Raw genomic sequence first — 23020 nt, forward strand, 5'->3', positions numbered from 1 at the left:
TGAAGATGAAGATGATCATCTCACTGTAAAATGTATATCAGCATACAGCAAATATATACGAGATTTTAGTCTAAAGGACTTTCATTAATTAATCAAATATTTATTGGTACCTACTATGTCCCAGTTCCTTTCTAGTCATGGATGACTGAAAGCACTCAGATTCTTTCATCTCAGGGCTATGTTCTGGTGCTACAAAGGCCTCAGAATTTGTCCTCGTTCCCTATAAGACCATAAGTGGTTTCCCATGGGGAACTTTTTGGGCAGTGTATAGATAGCTCAGAGGAAACTGAGAGTCTCCATGCTTTAGCCTGAATTTGTTTTATCTATCATCCCTTTCCCTGTGTAGTCTATGTATTATTTATTCCAAATAGGAATTTCATCAATACCAATCACATTTAGAGGCAATTTTCATACCTAAGCTGGGCCATTCTGTATGAATGAAGGAATGCAATTAAAAGTCCAGAGCCAAAACTCACCTAAAATAGCTGTTGAAGTAGTGTAAAGCGTTGTAAATCTTTCAAGCCCCTGCTCCTGGATGGTTTGGGGGACACAGGGAGGAAGAACCAACTGAGCACTTGATCTGATCTTTGGAGAGAAGACAATTATTGCTTATGGTTAAAAGAGATGATATGAGTGTGAAAAGGGACCCCAAAAACCACACCCACACATTGGATGGACAGTTTTAGTCTTATCCTGTATCTTCAAGGTCAGGCTGCCCCAGAACCTGGGTTTTTGGAGGACATTTGTGGCTCATGTGTACTGAACCCCAAGCAATTGAATAATAATGATCTCACAACCCCCAAGCAAGGCACTTAAAAATTATTATTTACTTATATTTAGAGAAAAGGTTTTGTTCTGCTGTCCAGGCTGGAGTGCAATGGTGCGATCATAGCTCACTGATCAAACTCCTGGGCTCAAGTAGTATTCTTGGCTCAGCCTCCCGAGCAGCTGGGACTACAAGTGCATGCCACCATGCCCTGCTATAAGTTTTTAGTCCTGAGGTAGCAGCTCTTAAGCTTAGCTGCTGCAGATTAGAAAGCTGAAAATAACCAGAGAGGAAGAGTGTTTGAGTCTAGACTGTGTTTTCTTCTCAGCCTCTAGTTAGAGATGTCTTTCCTTCCTCATTCCCTGCTAAGCAGGAGACTTTCAGTGGGATTCAGAGATTCATTCAGCTAAAATAACTGACAAGTATTTACTGGCCACCTAATAGAGTTTGGGCTCCAGAGATACAGTAATAGGAAAAAACAGAGCTGGCAATGTAGAGTGAGGAGACATCTGTGAAACTACAGATCTAAGTTTCAGATTATATCAATGCTTTAAAAGAAAGGCAGACGTCTTCAAAGAACACAAAATAAAGGAAGCTAAACTTAGCCAAGGATCAGAGGAGGCTTCCAGGAGGAAATGACATGTGAACTGACATATAAAGAATAAATAATAATAGCTGACATTTATTCAGCTTTACTATGTGTCCGACATCATTCTAAGTGGTTTATAGGTATTGCCATGTAATCCTCACACAGCATCTTGAGGTGATACACATATGTACATCATGTGTGCATGGGTATGTGTATGTATATACGTTTACATGTGTGTGTTTATAAATGAATAGATAGATGACCTCTCCAAACCCCCAGGTCTGGTCCTCGACTCTGAAGGTGTAGCCAATCAACTATGTCCATGCTCTGAGCTGGGTGGGTCCCATCCCTCAGGGAAAATCTGGTAGTTCTAGTTAGGAGTTCCACATTTTGTACTTTCTGTGCTGTGAGTCTTTGCGCAATTGGAATTAGAAACAGATAAGAGTAACAGTGGAAAACAGAAATTACCTTTTCAGCTCTGTTTATTTCAGGCTAGAAGCAACCAGAGACTCTTTACGATTTAAGTATTAAGAATCTCAGCAAACAGCCACATTAATGTAAGAAACAGACAAAGAAAACTTGAATCAAGACATAAAACCAGTATGGCAAAGAGATTCTGGAATAATACCAGGATGAAGACATTACCAAGACATTCCTAGCTAAGGCAACTCCCAGTACTCGAGTGAGGGGAAACTGGTGGTTAAAACTAGGCCTAGACCCTGGTGCTAATTTTCTACCCAAACCTTCAACTTGACATGCAGACAGATGTATGACCTAGTGACGTTTAGTAAATGGCCTCAAGTTTATTTTTTAGATGGGATTAATTCCTCTCAATCAATCTTTTCAGCAGCGTGAGTGAGGCCTGAGAGGCACACACAGTCATTAGGACTGTGACCACCCCACCAGATGCTCCAACAGGCAGCCTGGAAGATACCACCCGTCATGCGCTCACATGTGTCCTTTTCAGCACGAGTAGCACAGTACTGAGCACTAAGCATTTGGTGGTTCTTTATATTTAGACCACCAAATCGTGGGAAATGACTGTAACACGGAAAGAGCCTTTCTAATGGCATTGCACCATACAAATGTTCAGTGTGATTATTATAATCTCCACCAACAGAGTTGCTGTGTAATGCTGAAATGATTCTAGAACATTCCTATAGAAAAACCCTCTTACCTCTGAGCCTCTTTTCACCCCTTCTCCATCCCTGGCAGGCTATTTATGTGGTAATGTTATCTTTTGAAACTCTAATGCGCAGCAGTCCAGGTCGATCAAGCCACCTTTTAGCTTTTGCCGATTTGCTTTGAAGTTGACACCAAGGTCAGGTGTTATTGTTATTGCACAGACTCAACACCAGGGGGTGATCACAGCACATCACACTAATTACCACTGCCAGACAAAGCTGAGTGCTAACCTCAGGCAGTGCACCCTGAGCAAGAAGCACGGAAGGAGCTGGGCTCACAGAAACTCTGGTCAGTAGAAGGCACAACATGCAAAGAGGCTTTTTAGTGGCACCGCATGGTACAAACGTTCACTACGATTATTATAACCTCAGTGGAGCTGCTGTTTAATGCAAAAGGAGAGAACATGCCATCTCATGACTAAATAATTGCATAGGAAGCAGAATGCAGAGAGTTGTCCTGACTGTTGCCCCACAGTGCTGGCTGATTTAAAGGTGCCACTGAAACCCGATGGATGTTCCTGTCTTGGTAGCATGCAGCCTCACACACCAACTTCTGTGCTCAACTAATGTATAAATCCCTACAGCTCCTCAAGCGCCAAGAATTCTTCAGGCCAATGGTGTTTGTAACTATTGTGACTCTCCAATTCCTGGAAATACTCTCATGGCAAAGCACCTCTTAAAAGAAATGTGAGAGGAGGAAATTCAGTTCAATTCTCCAGAAACTGCTCAGTGGCTGCATGAAGCACTGTTTGTCATTGCTTTTTAATGTTCAAGATGCAAGTGGCTGCTCCTTTGGGGCTGTATTTTTCCGTTAGAAAACACTAATCTCCCTCCTCCTACTCCTCTGAGAGTCTGAAACAAATGTGTTTTAGCTCGTTTTCTGTTTCTCCTTCATCTGCAAACCATTGAGAACATCACATGTTCCAGGATCATATGATAGTGTTAGAGGCAAAGATATATGGCTCAATATTTTCAGTGAAAGTTCATGAAAGTTGATTTCTTTTTATATTAGGTTAAAGAAGCCCTAAATAAAGCATACATACGTCTTGAAAAGCACTTCATTAAGGGGGCTACTGGGATGGAAATGAACCATACATTCCTTTTTTTTTTCTTTTTTATTTAAACTTTTTGTTCAATTTTGATACATATTGAAATGTGTACAAATCATGAGTGTACATCACTGAAATTTCATAAAGTGAACACACCCATATAAACACCACCTACATTAAGAAACAGACCAGCACCCCAGCAGTCTTGGGCTGCAGTGTAAATTTACAATTCACTTATTATTTATGGGAAAATGTTGCATTCTTCAGTCTATATCATACTATGATTTGAACACATTTCCTTAGTACAGTCATATGTTATTTCTAGAGGTGTGGGACTGTGAACAAGAGTATCAGCATCACTGGAGACGCCATTAAAACTGTGAATTCTCAGATCTCACCCCTAACCTACTGAATCACAAATTCTGGTGGCAGGGCTCAGCTATTGGTGTTTTCACAAGGCTTTCTGGTGACTCAGATATACACTAGAGCTTTAGAAACTTTTTTCTTAGTGTCCACTGTTTAGCCTCAAAATTGCAACTGTGTTCTGTGTTTCCTGGGTTGTAACATGTTACATTAGAATAGTGGTGATAAGACCTAATTGCTTATTTCCTTTATCCCTAACCTTTAGAATACACGTATCAGCTGTATTGAGGTATGATTCACATACAACAAAAGACCATTTTTAACGTGAAATTCAATGGGTTGTGACAAGTGTTTACCATTGCTTCCCTTTCTACCCATTTCCATCTCATAGTCTCCCCAAACTTTATCAAAATTGTTGGCCTACTTATGTCTCTCCTATAACCTGTGAGCAGAATTCTAGAGGGCAAAACTGCTCTATTCATCATTGGGTTCCTATCCCTTGAATGGACACAAATAAGAGGCTTCACAAATATTTGCTGAACCAATGAGTGAATAAAACTATGTACATAAAAATAACCCATCAAGAAGACTAGCTGGGTTGTAGGATGTGGGGAATAGGTGAGTCTACAAATCCTGCATAAATTTGAGGTCTAAAGTGGAGATAATTAGACGAGTGGTGTAATAACATGCTGACAGCAGTGGATTTTCCTCTTGGACCACCTGCATGTGTGGCAGACACGTTCGCTGCCCTGTCTGCATTCCCTTAGTCCATCCTGGAGGTCACCTCTGGTCAGTTCCCTTTCAGGCTGAAATGTTTCCTGTGTCTTTCTGCTTCAGGGAATTTTATGGACATCTAGTGTCTTAGTCCACAAGTGGGACAGGTCAGAAGCGTGGAAAAGTTAAAACTACAGAAGGAATTCCTGACCATCGAGGGTCGTTTTTGGTGGATAACTGCCTCGCTTCCTCATCCATGTGGGGGACAGTTCTGAGGTGTGCTCCACACACTTTCTCAGCAGTTCCTACTGGGTTGCAGCCCCAGTTACTTACACATTAAATCCCCTTCTTTGGCTTTCCTTCCTTCCCAGCCTCTCCTCTCTGCTTCTTCATAGTACTGCCTGGGTTCTCCTCCTCAAAAACCTGCTTGTACTCAAATCTTTGATGCAGGGTCTGCTTTTGAGAGAACCTAAACTAAGGATCTGCTTTTGAGAGAATCTAAACCCAAACCCTTAAATTTGCGTCTTTCTCACTTTGTGACCTTGAGTAATTTAGTTCCATTTCTGGCATTGTCTATTTGTTCATTTATAAGATAGGGATAATATTACTTATATTTTAGGATTGTTGTATAAAATCCTATTCAGTACCTGTAATATTATAGGTATTTAGGAGTTAACAACTATTTTAGCTATCGTACACATCTGACTTCCCTAACTAAGATTTTCCAAAAGAGATGACCCCACGGAGGTAACCCTGTAACAGTGCAATTCTTAAAGCATTAGAGGGTTACATGGATGAAAGAACGTCTGAGTGCCAGCTTCTCCACTTTCTCTGATAGTACTCTGGGCTCTGCATGCTCTGAAATTCCTATTTCCCTTCTGGGAAAATTTGGAATTTCACAGAGACAGAGAAAGTCTTTCACTGTCTTACATGGGCTCTCAGGGAATTAGTTCAACAAATACTTACTGAATGCCATTATAAGGGAAGTGCTGTTTTAAGTAGTAAGAAACAGCAGTGCATAAATCAAGTCCCTGCTTTCAAGGAGCTTATATTCCAGGGGTGAGAATTTGGATCATTAAGAAATAATGAAACAAATATATGATAATGAGAAAAAAACCCAGGAAATGCAGAATAAAGAGGATAGTTATGAAGCAAGTATCATTCTAATACCCAAACTAGGAAAGGACATAACCAAAACAGAAAACTGCAGACCAATATCCCTGATGAGCATAGACGCAAAAATCCTCAACAAAATACTAGCTAACTGAATCCAACAGCATCTCAAAAAGATAATTCACCATGATCAAGTGGGTTTCATACCAGGCATGCAGGGATGGTTTAACATATGCAAGTCAATAAATGTGATACACCACATAAACAGATTTGAAAACAAAAATCACACAATCATCTCAATAGAAGCAGAAAAAGAATTTGGCAAAATCCAAATCTCTTTATGAGTAAAACCCTAAGTAAAATCAACATAGAAGGGACACACCTTAAGATAATGAAAGCCATCTATGACAAACTCACATTATACTGAACGGGGAAAAGTTGAAAGCATTCCCTCTGAGAACCGGAACAATACAAGGAGGCCCACTTTTACCACTTCTGTTCAATATAGTACTGGAAGTCCTAGCCAGAGCAATCACACAAGAGAAAGAGGGCATCCAAATCAGTAAAGAGGAAGTCAAACTGTCACTCTTTGCTGATCACATTATCTTATACCTAGAGAACCCTAAAGACTTTCCAAAAAGCTCCTAGAACTGATAAATGAATACAGTAATAAGTTTCAGGATATAAAATCAATGTACACAAATCAGTAGCACTGCCGTACACCAACCCATTTTACAATAGTTGCAAAAAAATAATAAAATACTTAGGATTATACCTAACCAAAGAGGTGAAAGACCCCTAGAAGGAAAACTAGAGAACACTACTGTAGAAATTATAGATGACACAAACAGATGGAAACACATCCCATGCTCATGGATGGGTAGAATGAATATTGTGAAAATGATCACACTGCCAAAGTCAATCTACAAATTCAATACGATTCCCATCAAAATACTACCATAATTAGTCACAGAACTAGAAAAAACAATTCTAAAATTCATATGAAACCAAAAAAAACACCTGCATAGCAAAAGCAAGACTAAGCAAAAAGAACAAATCTGGAGGGATCGCATTACCTGATTTCAAACTATACTATAAGGCCATAGTCACCAAAACAGCATGGTACTGACAAAAAAATAGGGACATAGACCAGTGGAATGGCATAGAGAATCTAGAAATAAAGCCAAATAATTACAGTCAACTGATATTCAACAAAGCAAACAAAAAACATGTAGTCGGGAAAGGACACCCTATTGGACAAATGGTGCTGAGATAATTGGCAAGCAACATGTAGGAGAATGAAACTGGATCTTCATCTCTCACCTGATACAAAAATCAACTCAAGATGGTTCAAGGACTTAAATCCCAGACCTGAAACCATTAAAGATATAGAAGATAACATCAGAAAAAACCTCCTAGACATTGGCTTAGGCAAATAATTCATGATGAAGAACCCAAAAACAAACACAACAAAAACAAAGATAAAAAAATGAGACAATCAAACTAAAAGGCTTCTGCACAGCAAAAGAAACAATTAGCAGAGTGAATGGGTAACCCATGGAGTGGGAGAAAATCTATACATCTAACAAAGGACTAATATCTAGAATCTACAAGGAGCTCAAACAAATTAGCAAGAGAAAAACAATCACATCAAAAGAGTGGGCTAAGGACATGAATAGACAATTCTCAAAAGAAGATACACAAATGGCCAACAAACATACAAAAAAATGTACAATGTCACTAATTATCAGGGAAATGCAAATCAAAACCACAATGCGATACCCCTTACTCCTGCAAGATTGGCCATAATAAAAAAGTCAAAAGATAATAGATGTTGGCATGGATGCAGTGAAAAGGGAACACTTTTACATTGCTGGTGGAAGTTTAAATGAATACAATCACTATGGAAAACAGTATGGAGATACCTTACAGAACTAAAAGTAAAACTACCATTCAATCCAGCAATCCTACTACTGAGTATCTACCAAGAAGCAAAGAAGTCATTATATGAAAAAGACACTTGCACACACGTGTTCATAGCAGCACAATTCACGATTGCAAAAATATGGAACCATCTCAAATGCCCATTAATTAGTGAGTGGAAATAGAAAATATGTGTGTGTGTGTGTGTGTGTGTGTATATATCTATATCTATCTATCTATCTATCTATCTATCTATCTATCTATCTATCTATCTATATCTATATATATATAGATAGATATGGAATACTACCCAGTCATAAAAAGGAACAAAATAATGGCATATGCAGCAACCTGGATGGAATGGGAGACCATTATTCTAAGTGAAGTAACTAGGGAATGGAAAACCAAACATCATATGTACTCGCTTATAAGTGGGAGCTAAGCTATGAGGATGCAAAGGCATAAGAATGATACAATGGACTCTTGGGAGAGGAGTGATAAAAGACTAAACATTGGGTACAGTGTGCACTGCTCAGGTGACAGTAGCACCAAAATCTCAGATATCACCACTAAACAACTTATCCATGTAACCAAAAACCATCTGTTTCCGCAAAACCTATTGAAATAAAAGTAAAATAAAATAAGCAATAATGATAACAATAAAAATAGGGCATGAAGAAATTAATTTACATAGGATATCAGAAAGTGTTCTCTGAAAAGAGTATTTCTGAGTGAAGTCACAAAGTTAGAAAGGGAACCAGTCATAGGATAGCTTCAGGAAGAGCCAGACAGGCAAGAAGAAAAAGGCAGGTGCACATTTCGTGTGTTCCAGGAATATCAAGGAAGTCAGTGAGGGCAGAAGGGAGTAAGCAAAAGAAGAATGGAATGAGAGGCTTTTCTCGTCTCTTGAGGCAACAAGGACAAGATGGCCTGGGGCTGTGTAGATCACAGGATGGGCTTTGGATTTGACGTAGAGATGGAGAGTCTTGAGCAGAGGAGTAACATGATCTGAATTAGGTTTGAAAAGGATCATTCTGGCTGCTATATGGCGAACAGGCTGAAGAGGCAAGAGCGTAAGTTTATAGGCCAGGTGGGAGATCAGAGGAGAGGTGACCATGACTTGGCCCAAGTAGCAATGGAGGTGGTTAGAAAATGTTGCATTCTCCCAGAAGGATGTGCTGATGGGTTGGATGTGGCTTACAAGAGAAAGAGAAGACTCAAGGATTATCTAATGCTTTTGGAATACATAACTGAAAGCCTGAAGATGTCCCTTAATGATATGGCAAAGGTTAAGAAAGAAAGAGGTTTTAGGGATAATGCCGGTGTTGAGTTTTGGATATGTTAAGTTTGTAATGTCTATTCTTCATCTTAGCAGGCAATCACATAGTGTATTTATTCATTAAGAGCATGGATTGTAAAGCCCAAGTGCCTGTTTCAAATCCCAGTTTTATCACTAACTTGTATGACCTTGGGATGCTTACTTTACCTGTCTGTTCTCAGTGTCTTTATCTGTAGAACAGGGATAATAATCAATCGCAATGAGGATTAAATAAGTTAATGCATGTAAAGTGCTTGGGACTGTGCACTGCACAAAGTAAGCACTACACTAAAACATGTTAAAATATTGAATAGATAGATATACGAGTTCAGAATTCAGAACAGAGGACTGGGCTGTATGTAGCAAGCTGGAGTCATCAGAGCATAGATGCTATTTCAGCCATGGGACTGGATGAGGTCATCTAGGGAGTGAGTGCAGATGGAGAAGGTAAAATCACCAGATATGGAGTCCTGGAGCATTCCAAGGTTTAGAGGTGAAAAAAAGATGAAGGAATTCAAATGTACAAGTTGCTAATTCATTTTTAGAACTTTACATTTCTTGTGAGCTTTCATATTACTACTTGAAAATTCAGCCGAATGATTCACAAAGAGCAGCATTCACTTGAAAATGTGTCTGCAGTGGGGCCTGCAGCAGAACCTATTTTGAAATAACACTTGTCATTCTAGGAAGGCGGCTGGAGTGTCAGAAATGGCCAGCCATGCATTACGCATTTTATTCCCATGAAAAGGAGGGGTAAAGTGGGGAGACGTGATAATTTTTTCAAGAAGAACAGGGTGGCTAAGAAGTGTTAGCCTTCAAAGTATCCTCCTTATGAGACAACATAGGTACTTACATACTTACCACTGATTTCGGTATGTTGCTTTTTCATATATGATTTTATTAACAGTTATTAGAATAACTACAATTATAAAAGAAGACCAGTTTCTGTCTTTTATGGGTGACACCTGTTTTTTATTGTGGTAAAAATATATCTATAAAACATAAGATTTGTTATTTTACCATTTTAATATGTACGATTCAATGGCATTAATTACATCCACGGAGTTGTTCAACTATCACTACTACCTAGCTCCAAAACATTTTCATCACCCCAAACAGAAACTCTGTAATGCATTAAACAATAGCTCACCATTCCCCTCTTACCCTATCTCTTGGTAACTTCTAACCTACTTTCTTTCTTTATGCGTTTCCCTGTTCCAGATATTTTATATAAGTGGCATATACAGTATTTGTCCTTTTTTATCTGGTTTATTTCACTTAGCAAAGTATACTTTCAACGTTCATCCATGTTGTAGCACGTAGTAGAACTATATTCCTTTTTATACCTGAATAATATTCCATTGTATGTACAACCACACCACCCAGATTTTGTTTAACTATTCATCTGTTTTCTTTAAATGTTTGGTAGAATTCACTAGTGAAGTTATCAGGGCCTGGAATTTTCTTTGTTGAGAGGTTTTTGATTATTGATATGGAATTTTTCTTCTTTTTTATTGTAGGAATTTGTAGCTGTAAATTTCCTCTGAACACTTCTTTTGCTGCATCCCATAAGTTTTGGTATGTTGTGATTTCATTTTCATTCATCTCAAAATATTTTCTAAATTTACTTGTGATTTCTTCTTTGACCCATTGGTTGTTTCTATATTGTTTAATTTCCACAAGATTGTGAATTTTCCAGCTTTCCTTCTGTTACTGATTTCTAGTTCCATTCTACTGTGCTCAGAGAAGATATTTTGCATAATTTTAATCTTTATAAATTTATTGAGACTTGTGGATTAACATATGGTCTAGTTTGATGACTGTTCCATGTGCACTTGAGAATAATGTGTGTTATGCTATTGTCAGTAGAGTGTTCCATATACAGTCAATCTTCATTATTCATAGATTGCATAATTCCCAATTAGCCCACCCACTAAAAATTGTTTGTAATTCTGAAATCACATAGCTTTTACATTCATTTGAGGACATGTTCGGAGCAGTGAAAAATATGAGTTGTCTGAGACACACATTCTCAACTCAGACTGAACAAGGCATTGCTCTGCCTTCTTTTTTAAGTTCCCATGCTATGAACAAGTGTCCTTTTGGTTATCTATGCAGTGCTATGTTTTTCATATTTTTGTTTATTATTAATGTTTTTTCTGTTTAACATGGTTCCTAAGCACACTATTGTAGTGCTGTCTGGTGTTTCTAAGTGCAAGAAGGTTGTGGCATGCCTTACAGATAAAATGGATGTTAGTCGTTATTAAGGAACAAGTTATAGTGCTATTGATTATGAGTTCAATGTTAATAAATAAATAATATATATTGAATAAAGTGTCTTTAAACAGAAATACATATAAAACAAATTTACGTATTGATCAGTTGATGGAAATGTTACCAGAGTAACTCTGCATTTTGCCTAAGAGTAACAATTTAATATTTGCCCTAAAGTTCATGGTGACTTTATAGACCATTACTACCGCAAATAGCAAAAATCAACTGTATTTCTATTAGGGTTAGTTTGTGTATATTGTTCAACTCTTTTATTCCCTTATTAATCTCTGTCTACATATTCTATCCATTATTGAAAATGGTATTAAAAACTCCAACTATTATTGTAGAACTGTTTCTCTCTTCAATTCTGCCAATGTTTGCTGCATATATTTGGGGGTTCTGTTGTTTAGTGTATACATGTTTATAATTGTTATATCTTCTTGATGAACTCACCCTTTATCACCATATAATGTCTGTCTTTGTCTCTTGTAACAGTTTTTTGGCTTAGAATCTATTTTGTTTGATATTACCATAGCCACTCCAATTTTTTTGGTTGTAATTTGCATAAAATATCTTTTTCCATCCTGTACTTTCAAGCTATTTGTCTTTTTGAATCTAACATGAATCTCTTGTAGACAGCATGTAATTTAATCATGGTTTTGGTTTATTTTCTGATCCATTTTCCAATCTCTGCCTTTTTATTTGAAAGTTGAATCTATTTATATTTGAAGTAATTACTGATAAGGAAGGAACTGCTTCTATCATTTTGCTGTTTGTTTTTGTATGACTTATAGTTTCTGTGGTTGGCATAAATATATTTGTCAGCTCAAAAAAAAAAGAAAAGAAAGGAATAAAAGAGAAACAAAATGAGGCAAAGGCTTACAATTGTTCCAAATAAAAATTGTTATTTTTTTATATAACTATCTTTTCTCTAATGAGAAAACCATCTTTAACCTTTAAGTAAAACTAATTTAGTAGGATGCATATTCTGAGTTGAAGACTCATAGGGTTTCAGCACTGTGGCTCACGGCTCCTTAACTTATTGGTCCTAGAAGAAAAAGCTGAGAATGAAAGAGTAATTTTTACCACTGTAATTCAACAACATCCATCCAAGTAATTTTTTTTTTTTTTTTTGAGACAGAATCTCACTCTGTCACCCAGGCTAGAGTACAGTGCTGTGATCTCAGCTCACTGCAACCTCTGCCTCCTGGGTTCAAGCAATTCTCCCACCTCAGCCTTGCCAATAGTTGGGACTACAGGCCTGTGCCACCACATCCAGCTAGTTTTTGTATTTTTAGAAGACACACGGTTTCACCATGTTGGCATGTAATTTTCAAATTTCTTATCTTTTAAGAAGAATAAAAAAATTCCTGACGTTTGTGGAGCTTCTAGCAGGCTGTGTGCTAGACCCTTTTACTTTCTCATTTTGATGAGACTTGAAATAATCAAATAATATTCATTAACTACTGGTCTTGAGGGGCCTTAATACATTTCATTTTCGAATGAAGCCTTCAGCCATTGCTCTTCATTTACATCTATAAGCAATCCAGCTTTTTGAAGGTTCAAGGGAGCTTTAATATTTCTGAGCAGGCATCTATCTATATTCCATCTCCAAGATCCTTTTTTCTTAAATCACTCCGCAGTGCTTGAGGATAGGGCAGAAGAGTTCCACTCTCTCCAATGCCTCTTAGAATAAAATAAAGCCAGCACTCAACTTTTTAACTTTATATTCAATTTTCCTAATTATTAAGAATAAAACAAACAAAATAAGCTGAAATGCTTTTATTTTTGATCATAGGCATAAAACCATCCTGGAAAAGAAGAGTGAATTATTAGCCTTCCTCAGTAGAATAGTGGTTTCCAAATTTTCTTTGAGGATTAAAAACAATAACCATTTTTCTTTAATAAAAAAGCTATAAACAGACTTCCAAAATATAAACACAGAGAGGCAGAACTGCTCAGTTTGAAACTACAGGAAAGGGGAAGATGCGGAGTCTGAAGCTGTGGCCCTGCTCCCAGTCTTCACCCCACAATTCTGTTTACCAAGAGTTCTCAACCTTGGCTATACTATATTAGAATTGCCAGGGGATTTAAAAAACCCTGATACCTGGTTTTCCCCAGACCAACTAAATAAGAATATCTGGGGGATAAGACAGAGGTATCACTATGTTTTGAAATTCTACAGGTGAATCCAAAGTTTAAGTGAGGTTGGAACCATTGCAAGAAAGGGAGAGAAACGGTCTATTTTTTATTTGACAGCAGTCATAAGCTTTTCCCCCCATTATCCAGAATACCCAGAAGTGACAGAGCTATCTGGATAGCTGGATTAACATAATTTCTTTCGCTTTGCTGTTGTTTCACACATGACTGGGTTAGAATAGAAAGTGAGCTTTTTTAGGGTATAACAATGTCATCAGATCTTTTACTTTATTGTTTAAAATAAAATAGCCCATATGCTTACAACCGAACAACTTGCTCTTTTGTAATTTGACCCCTGAAGAGAATATTTTTCAGAAGGAATTATGCCAGAGTCAAAAGAAAGAGAAAAATTAAAATCATCCCTACTTTGAAAAGTTAAGTGATTAGAGAAAAATCTATGGAGAATATCTCATTCCTCTCATTATGTCTTCTCTCTATTGTATCAGGAGACAATAAAGGGAATTAATTAAGAGGCTCTCTCTAGCATCATTAACAGAGAACTCCTCTTTGTCTGATTATGATTTCGGGAGATCAAAATGTTTCTACCTCTGAAGATTAGAACTACAAGGACCTTTTCCCCCCACTTCACCTCAGGAAGCTCTCATTGTCCTTACTGAAGGTATTTAAACAGAAACAACTTAATGGATTTGGATATTAAAAAATCAATTGAAGAATCAAAACACTATAAAAATTGCCAATGAAAAAGCTAGTAATAAACATATTTTGGAAAGAAAATTTTAAAATTCATGCAATAAAGGTATGATGAGACCGGGGAGTGAATGAATAAACAATAAAAATAAAGATAGCAATTTCCAAAAGAAACAGGCTTGGGGTTTTCTAATTCTAAGGCTTCTTTCACTTTGCTTTAAATGAATTTAATTCCTACAAGGCAATCCTAGTAAGGAAATCTCTTCTTATCATTTTATGCATGTTGAGAACAAGTAGAGAAAGAAGTATGGGCTGTGTGTGTGGATTTTTGTTCTTATTCAGTGAAATCAACCGGCTAATGAATATTTACTCTCAAGTTCCCTCTCATTTCAGGGAGATCCAGCCATGCCCATACTGCAGAGCACACCATAAACTGCAGTGTTGATGAAGGGGGAAGGGGCAGACTCTCCTAGCTGTAATCCCAACACTTTCATATGGAGACTGCCTATGAAAGTCCTTACATCTTCCTGGTTCCCTCATTTCTAGCTTTCAGATGTCACATTGTAAAAATTAAAATTGAATTGACATTATTTAAGCACATTGAAAGTTTTCTAGTATTTGAGATCTTTGCATGAGACTATTGCTTCCCACAGAGATCTGGAACAACCACATTGGGCAAATGTCTGTCATATCCACAGATCTAGCTTGCACTATTAGGTTTCAGGCACAGAGAAGAAAGAGCGTCTTTAACCAAAGCCAAAATTGCAAACTATATCATAAGAAAAGGAAAGGGGAACTAAGTAGAAATGGGAGGGGAAGAGGAAGAGAACTAACAATGGACTGAGCACTTTTTATATCCAAGGTATAATACAAGCCTCTTTATGTGATTATCATCAAATGAAGACAGAGAAGCTCAGATGGGTTAGTTGATTTGCTCAAACCTGCTTTGCTAGAAAGTGGGGAACCTGCAATTTTACCCTGCTTTCTTGGGTTCCAGATCACTTGTCACTCTGCAATTTCACAGAAAAAGTACAAAACAGATTAAACAAATAAGCAATACAAAAGGCAAAGTGCAAGACGTAATACCTATTCGTTCTAACCCTTAAATGTAGCTCTTCTCATTGTCCAGATGGGCTATGATGTAAGGACACTTGCCTCAAATGGTCAAAGCACATTGGCAGACATTTCCATGCATCCCTCTGGCTGCCACAGCCTGCCATGTGGGTGCAGACTCTCTGCAAGTGGAGCCTTCTGCTGTTGATGTTGCCTATGGGCCTCCTCATCTCCCTGAGCCTGGAAATCCAGCTCCATGATGTTGTAAGGGCTGCCCTCTTGCTGATAACTGCCAAATTTCCTTGATGTTCAAGGGCTTGGAAGAGCCCAACATTTGAGTAGCTCAGTGCACAGATGGATTCAGAATTTCAGGGTGCTGGAGCTGAAGATTCAGAAATGTGAGACATTCTAGGGAGATGTTGACTTAGCTCTAAGCATTAGAGCTCCTCAGATTAAAAACATCTAACCCATCTACAATACAAGAATTTTAAAGTGATCTGTGGATTTGAGTTGTTATAAGAACTATTTTGCTTACATTATAAGAATGTTATTCATGACCATTTATTAAAGACTTCTAGTGCTTTTGTATATATAGCTTATCTGTTGTCTTCGTAATGACTCTATCATAAAATCTTAGCCCCATGCTTAGCTGAAGAAATGAATGCTCAGACAAGGTAGGCCATTTGCCCAAATTCACACAGCAACTAAATTATAGAATGGGAATTCTAACCCAAGTCTGATTCCAGAGTAAGTGTTGTACAACTGCCCCCCTAATAATGGGTAAAGTCAATGTGTGTGGGCTAAGCTGGTAACCTAATAATCACTTAACTTCTATTTTTTAATCTATATTTTTCTAATCACAAATTTTAACTGAGAATTCCAGTTATGTAATTATCTACTAATGAATAATAACTACTTATTACCAAGGCATGCTACTAAATATGTTTACTCAAAAGTGCATTTCATTTTGAAAATTTTGTTTTTAATTGACACACAATATTATGCTTATTTATGAGGTACAGTGTGGTATTTTGATACATTCTGTAAAAAATCAAGTCAGGTTATTTAGCATATTCATCACCTCATACATTTATCTTTCCTTTGTAGAGAGAACATTCAAAATCCTCTGTTCTATGTATTTTGAAACATACGATCCAATATTGTTAACAATAGTCACCCTACTGTTCAAAGAACATCAGAATTTATTCCTGCTATCTAACTGTAACTTTGTACCTATTGATCAATCTCTTCGTATTCTCCCCTCCTCCCTCCCCTCCCCAGCTTCAGTGACAACTATTATACTCTCTACTTTAATGAGATCAACTTCTTTAGATTCCACATATGAGTGAGATCATGTGGTATTTATCTTTCTGTGCCTGGCTTATTTCACAAAGTGCTGCACACACTGGTTTTTCTCAACATAACATATCTTAAAGCCTTTCCCATATCAGCACATACAGTTCTAGCTCATGTCTTAATGACTATATTTTTTCATTATATGGTTGTATTTAACAGAGCCAATGCTAATGAATGTCTAAGTGGCTACCAGTTTTTTTGTAATTGCAAAAATGGTTTCAGTGAATCTTTTTTGAACATAATTTTGGCATACTATACCAGTACATCTACTGGCTAAATTTTTAGCAGAATTGTGGAGTCAGTGTGCAGGCAAAACATTGATAAATGTTGCCTAATTGTCTTTCAAAGGAGTTGAATCTGTTTACCTTACCAGACACAGTGTATGAAGTGGCTCATTTCCCTTTAAACTTGTGAATACTGGGCATTCTCAAATTTTAATTTTTGTGCTAATCTGATAGATAAATTATGAAACCTTTATTTTTGAGATAAAATTCATATAACACAAAATTGACCCTTTAAAAGTATATAATTCTGTGGCTTTTAGTATATTCATGTTGTGCAACCATTACCACAATCTAATTGTAGAATATTTTCATAACCCTAGAAAGAAACATCATACTTATAAGCAGTCACTCTCCATTCTCCCCTCCCTCATTCTAGTCCCTGGCTACCACTAATCCACTTTCTGCCTGTATAGATTTGCTTATTCTGAACATGTCACATAAATGGAATTATACAATATGTGAGCTTTTGTGTCTCAGTTCTTTCACTGAACATGATTTTAAGATTTATCCATGATGCAGCCATGAATTAGTGTTTTCTTTTTATGGCTGAATAACATTCTTTGTTTGGATATACTACAATTGGTTTAACTATTCATCAGTTGATGGATATTGAGATTGTTTACACTTTATGACTATTAACAATTTTGTTATGATAATTTATGTACAAATTTCTGCATGAACATAGGTTTCAGTTCTCATTGGATATATACCTAAGAGTGGAATTCCTGGGTCACATGGTATCTCTATGTTTAACATTTTATAGAACTGCCAAACTGTTTTTCCAAAATGGCTGTATCACTTTACATTCCCCCCAAAATGCACAAGGGTTTTAATTTCTTTAATCCTCACCAATACTTATTATTGTCTATCTTTTTGATTGTAGCCATCTTCGTGGGTGATATGGTTTGGCTCTGTGTCCCCACCCAAATCTCATCCTAAATTTTAATCCCCATAATCCCCACATGTCGAGGGAGAGACCTGGTGGGAGGTGATTGGATCTTGGGGGTGGTTACCCCCATGCTGTTCGTGTGATAGTGAGTGAGTTCTCATGAGCTCTGATGGTTTTATAAGGGACTTTTCTCCCTTTGCTCTCTCTCACCTGCCGCCATGTAAGATGTGCCTGCTTCCCCTTCTGCCATGATCATAAGTTTCCTGAGGCCTTTCTAGCCACGTGGAACTGTGAGTCAATTAAATCTCTTTTCTTTAACTGCCCGAGTCTTGGGCAGTTCTTTATAGCAGTGTGAAAACAGACTACATATCTTGAAGGCTTTTCCATATCAGGACATACAGTTCTAGCTCACGTTTTAATGACTATATTTTTTCATTATATGATTGTGTCTAACAGAGTCCATGATGATGAATGACTAAGTGGCTCCCAGTTTTTTTTGTTATTGCAAACAACGGGCTATAAAGTTGTATCGCTAGATGGTTTTGATTTGCATTTCCTTAATAATTATCTTGAGCATCTTTTCATGTGCTTATTGGCCATTTGAACTTTTTTTGTAGAAATATCTATTTAAGTTCTTTGTTCACCTTTATTATTGAATTATTTGTGTTCCAATTGTTGAGTTCTAAGAGTTGTTTCTATATTCTGGATACCATATTCGTATCAGATAAATGATTTGTAAATATTTTCTTCCATTCTAGAGGGTTGTCTTTTTACTTTCCTGAGAGTATGTTTTGTAGCACAACAGTCTTTAATTTTGATGAAGTCCAACTTATCTATTATTTTTCTTTGGTTTCTTGTGCTTTAGGTGTCACATCTAAGAAACCATTGCCTAATATAAATATTTATACCGACATTTTCTTCTAGGACTTGTATAGTTGTCGCTGTTACATTTAGATCTTTGATTCATTTTGAGTTAATTTTTGTATATGGTGAGAGTTAGGGTCCAAGTTCATTCTTTTGCATGGAGCTGTCCATTTTTCACAACACCACTTACTGAAAAAACTATTCTTTATCCATTGAATTGTCTTGGCACTATTTTTGAAAATTAATTGCTTCCACATTTATTGCTTAATTTCTAGACTTTCAATTATATTCCATTAGTCTATATGTCTATCCTTATACCAGTACCACACAGTCTTGATTATTATTGTTTTGTAGCCAGTTTTGAAATTGGGAAGTGTGGGCTATCCAACTTTGTTCTTTTTCAAGATTTTTGGCTATCTTATGTCCCTTGCACTTTCATATGAACTTTAGAGTCAGCTTGTAAATTTCTGCAAAGAAGTCATCTGGGATTTTAATAAATATTACATTGAATTTGAATCTGTACATTGATTTGGGGACTATTGTCATCTTAACAATATTATCTTCTAATCTATGAGCATGAGATACACTTACATTTATTTAAGTAGTCTTTAATCATTCATAGTTTAATCACTCTTCTACTTCTTTTGACGCATTTATTATTTTCGATGCTACTGTAAGTAGATTTTATTGATATTTCATTTTCAGAATGATCATTGCTATTGTACAGAAATCCCTGTATCCTGCAACTTTGCTGAACTTGATTACCAGCTTTCCTAATATTTTTGTGGATTCATTAAGATTTTCTACAAATAAGATTATGGCAAATACAGATAGCTTTGCTTCTTCCTTTCTAATCTGAGTGCTTTTTTGTTGTGGTAAAAAACACATAACATGAGATCTACTCTCTTAACAAATTTTTAAGTGTACAATATACATTGTTAACCATAAACACAATGTTGTACAGCAGATGTCTGAGTCCAGCTAAATAATTGGTATTCCAGAATCCACCAGCAGGTCGCATAATGAAAATTCTCACGAATGAGGCTTTGAAGGTGCTCCAACCTCATTCTGCCCTCTCCACTGACTGCTAGGCTGCCGGTTTTCATCATGATTGTAGGATGTTGGCTTTTAAGGCTCCCATGGAGCTGAGAGGAAAAGGTGGAAATATGTTGAGTTTAAATGCCACAAAGCATGCTGTTCTTATTAGTATTCTGCTCTATTTTTTCAATGAAATCTCTCTGGCTTGCAGAAAGCCTTTTGTTAATTTCCAGTGTAGATTCTTAGAATTTTTGTCATGTTTTTCCACTGCTTTTATGGAGGAGAAAAGTTTCAGAGGACCTCACTCAGCCTTTCCCTCCTTCTTTCCCTCCCTCCCTCCCTCCTTCCCTCCCTCCTTCCCTCCCTCCTTCCCTCCCTCCTTCCCTCCTTCCCTCCCTCCCTTCCTTCCTTCCTTCCTTCCTTCCTTCCTTCCTTCCTTCCTTCCTTCCTTCCTTCCTTCTTTTTTTGGAGACAGAGTCTCCTTACGTTGCCCAGGCTGGCTTTGAACTGCTTGTGCTCCTGAGTAGCTGGGACTACAGGTATGTGCTATGGTACTCAGTTTTTCACTCTGCCATTTTTACTGATATCATCCCACTAGCTTAACTTCTTTGTAAATACTCATTCTGAGTTCCAAGTAACCATTTTACAAATGTACTTTTGGATATTTTTCTTTGTCTTTTGGAGAGGGCCTAAATTAATCTCTCTCTCACCACTTCCAATAATACAGAGCTAGGCCACAGTCACAGAAGTTACCCCCACCCCACCCCACCCTATGCTATGTAATTTGGGAGATGTGACAGGTTCTGCCACCTTCAGATCTCTTTCATACCAGCTTACCTCTATTGAACTTCCTCCCACTAGAGTCACTAAATGGTGAAAGCACAAAGATCTGGGCACTATCTGGGCTTCAGTTAAACATTCACGATACCAAGAAGCATTGCTAAAAGTACTCCTTCCTTATGAGATGATAGATGCAGGAGGGAATAACACATAGCATGTCCAAGCCTTGGGTAGCCCCAGTGGTGAGGAGATAGAATAGAGGTAGCAGGGTGAGATGGAAAAACAGTGTATTAGTCTTGCAATTAAAAAACCTAATCTCAAATCTACCCCACATGGCTTTGTAATCTTAATTAAATTGCATATCTAATTTAGTTTCAGTTTTTAATTGGTAAAATGAATAAAATAATTCTTACCATGTGGAGTTGTCATGAGGATGAAATACATAAAGTGTTGACTGGTATAATACCTGGCATAGAGAAGATGAATCTAGAGATGCAGATCTGATGAGTTAATAGGTGCATAGTGGGCAGGCTGAGGACATGGACGCCTCTGTGACTAAGGAAAGACTGCAGTCCTGGAATGTGAGCTTTCTGTTGGCCAGAACTTTGCCTTCTAGTTCATGGCTGAATCACAGTGTCTAATGCAGGACTGTCACACACAGTAAATGCCTTATAAAATACTTGGCTATTCTTTTTGTTTCTTAAACCTCCAGAAAACAATATTTCACAACCTCCAACAGTAATCATTTAGGCATTTAATAACCCTGCTGGGGAACATTTCTTGACAGCTTTCTAACTCCCTTTTGTTGCAGCTAGAAACCATTTCAGCTTAACTCAATTCTCAGTGCAGCATTTCAGCTCCTGTTGTACTTGAAAGTAGCACTTCTTCTGTCTTAGCTGTTGTTAATTTTGAGTCCCTTTAATAATTAATATCATATCTCACTCCAGCCAAGCTGAGAGACAGGCTCTTCTGCCTCTCCTCTGGCTTTTTAATTGGCACCTTGTGCACTGCAAACTGTACAGTGCAAATGAGTTAAATATCATTCTCTGGCTGACATTTTCTTGTTGTCAAAATTCAGCAAGCTCAGCCTTAGGAATGTTCCAGTAAGAACTGCAGAAATGGCTCTGACTGAAGGGATGCAAATGTTTCCATGATTTTTTCTCTCCCAAATGTCTTTGCAATTGCACGTTCACATAGCTACCATGCAGACAAGGGTAGGAGACACTGATTTCTCAGTGAAAAGATTGAGGTTTATTATTTGATGTTGTAAATCATTGAGATTGCACATTTACACATCAGGCCAAGTTCTTGGCTAGCCTTCTCAGAACTGTGGCAAATGATGATAAAAATTAAGTCTGCGAGGATCAGCAGAACATTTATTTAGTATTAACCTGAGTACCTGGTCCAGCCATGCCACCTCCTGGAAGCAGAGTTGGGTGAAGAATGAATGAATGCATTGAGGGAAATCGTAGCAATTGTATGTCAACAACGAAATGCCATAGATGTAACCAAGAAGAATGTAGAGTATTAGAAGTAGAGAAAAAAGGTTTGGAAGCAGAAACCTGAATGTATGTGTGTGTGTGTGTGTGTGTGTGTGTGTGTGTGTGTGTGTGTGTGTGCATGTCTATCCATTACACAAAATTTCATCACCGGTATGCTGAGAGATATAGGTGGCTGCCCAGAAGATGGTAAACGTTAAAGCTGAGTGCATACTTACATAAAATGTTTAAAAATTTGTTTGAATGTAATCTCACCTTTAGTTTTAAAAAATCATATTTTAGGTGATGGTCTTGATTAAACATGTGTTTTCAAAATAGAAAGATGTAGATTTTTTTCTTGTGGTCTGAGCTAAAAGTAAATAACAACTAGCCACTTAGGCTAATGATTCGCATGTAACATAGGGCCTGTCATAAAGAAAGTATCTACAGAATACATATTTTTGATTAAACTGTATATTATGCAACACATAAATTATTCCTGTGATGATTACCTATACAAAATTGAAAGGAATATGCTCCCACTGATGCCTCCTCCCCAAGAAAAGAACTGAATGAAATGTTTACCCTAAAATTGAAAGAAAAAATTAATTGTCCTATAGGTAAAATATTATAAGTAGAAAAACCTACAGACTTTGTGAGTTAAGGAAAACCTACTTTTACATTCATGTACTCGCAGCATATATATTTTCTTAGAAGTCATTCTTGGCATCTGTATCAGTAATTTTGCTGTGATAACACATGACTCCAAAACCTTTCAGTCCTAAGCATTCTTTTCTCTCATCATAAGTGCCACTGGTTGCAGGTCCATGTGCCTTTGTGTATTGAGGATTGAGACTGAAGGAGCAGTCCCTATTGGAGACATGCTATTTTGTGGCAGATAGCAACAGGGAGAGAGCTTCTAGTGCCTCTTGAACCTTCTGCTCAGAATTGGTGTATGTATGTTACATCCACTTCCATTCCTTTGTCCAAAGGGTGTCATATGTTTAAGTCCAAAGTCAATGAGGCGGCAACATATACTACTCCCATGTCAGGAATAGTAAGTCTCAGGGCTGGGGGTATGGGTTAGGGTTGCCAGATAAAATGCTGGACCTCCAGCTGAATTTGAATTTCAGTAACC

General features: G+C 37.4%; 1 long non-coding RNA gene across 1 annotated transcript; it reads right to left on the reverse strand.

The window, feature by feature from the left end:
- Positions 1-16153: 16153 nt before the first annotated feature.
- LOC134756475 (uncharacterized) lies at positions 16154-21073 on the reverse strand. The gene is made up of 2 exons (XR_010129188.1): positions 20818-21073; positions 16154-19731 (listed from the first exon to the last, which is right to left on the reverse strand). It is a non-coding gene; the product is annotated as an uncharacterized lncRNA (long non-coding RNA).
- Between the last annotated feature and the right edge of the window lie 1947 nt (positions 21074-23020).

The sequence above is a fragment of the Gorilla gorilla genome, chromosome 9 (assembly GCF_029281585.2).
Source record: "Gorilla gorilla gorilla isolate KB3781 chromosome 9, NHGRI_mGorGor1-v2.1_pri, whole genome shotgun sequence".
In the NCBI taxonomy this organism is placed as follows: domain Eukaryota; kingdom Metazoa; phylum Chordata; class Mammalia; order Primates; family Hominidae; genus Gorilla; species Gorilla gorilla.